Below are 1450 nucleotides of genomic sequence, written 5' to 3'. Positions count from 1 at the left end.
TACATGACTGTACTGTATGAATGAATAGGTACGTCGCTCTGGATAAGAGCGTCTGCTAAATGTCATGTAATGTAATGTAATGTAATGTATATAAATGTATAGTACGTCATTTTGTTTCTGTATTGTAGCCAAAATTACACATGCTATTGTGCACTAATTATTGTGTTATGCTGTGGCAAAATAAATATTGTGTTTCTCATGCCAATAAAGCGGAATTTAACCGAATTGGAGACAGAGCATCATACTAAAAACAGGAAATCTCTCTATGTCAGAGAGAAAGTTAACGAGAGAGAGTGAGAGAGAGAGAGAAAGAATGTTCTTGTGGAACTCGCACCAAGTTACATTAAGTATTTTGGTGAAAATGTGTTTTTATTCAACCTGAGCTGAACTCACAGGCAGGTACATCTGGAAAACCATGTATGTGCACCTGGCGGTCGAGCTGCACGTTCACGCCTGTTTTCCGTTCTGGTTCCTCAGTGGCCTACCACTGTCAGGACAGCAGAATCCATCCCCCTATTTCGACGCAGACTCAAAACCCACCTTTTCAAACTCTACCTTAGTCCTCCCTCCTGATTTCCCCCGCCCCTCCTTTCTAATATCCCTATCCTTGTCTAACCCCCCCCCCCCAAAAAAAAAAAAAAAAATAAAAAAAAAAAATGCACTTATGATGACGACTATGTTTAGAACAGCATTCCATGTGTATTTTCCTAGTTCTGGATGTGATGCTTTGACTTATGGTAGAACCTATGCACTTGTAAGTCGCTTTGGATTAAAAGTGTCTGCCAAATGACAAAAATGTAGATGTAAATGTAAATGGCAACAATACACAACAATACACCCACCCAGATACAGACACACATACATGCGCAATACAAATATAATACAAACATTCATTCATTCATTCATTATCCTAACCCGCTTATCCTGAACAGGGTCGCAGGGAGGCTAGAGCCTATCCCAGCATACATTGGGCAAAAGGCAGGAATACACCCTGGACAGGTTGCCAGTCCATCGCAGGGCACACACACCATTCACTCACACACTCATACCCACGGGCAATTTAGACTCTCCAATCAGCCTAACCTGCATGTCTTTGGACTGTGGGAGGAAACCCACGCAGACACGGGGAGAACATGCAAACTCCACACAGAGAGGCCCCGGCCGACAGGGATTCGAACCCAGGACCTCCTTGCTGTGAGGTGGCAGTGCTTACCCACCCATCTGTGCCAGCCCTATCTAGTTCTGAGTCGGGCAAAATGGGTCTTTGTCTAGGAGCTTTCAGACTTTTTATGCCAATGATAGAGGGTTCCAGAAAGAACAAAAAAGTATTCCTCAAGCCAAAGAAACCATGTTGTATAGTAAATTTCCTGGGACTGGATGGCTCCCAGGCCATCTACTGCAACAATGGTTCTGGGCAACTAGTCTCTGATTAATAGCATTTCCCAAAGAG

Source organism: Conger conger, chromosome 9 (assembly GCF_963514075.1).
Source record: "Conger conger chromosome 9, fConCon1.1, whole genome shotgun sequence".
Lineage (NCBI taxonomy): Eukaryota > Metazoa > Chordata > Actinopteri > Anguilliformes > Congridae > Conger > Conger conger.
The sequence above is the reverse complement of the archived record's forward strand: the minus strand, read 5'-3'. Positions refer to the sequence as shown.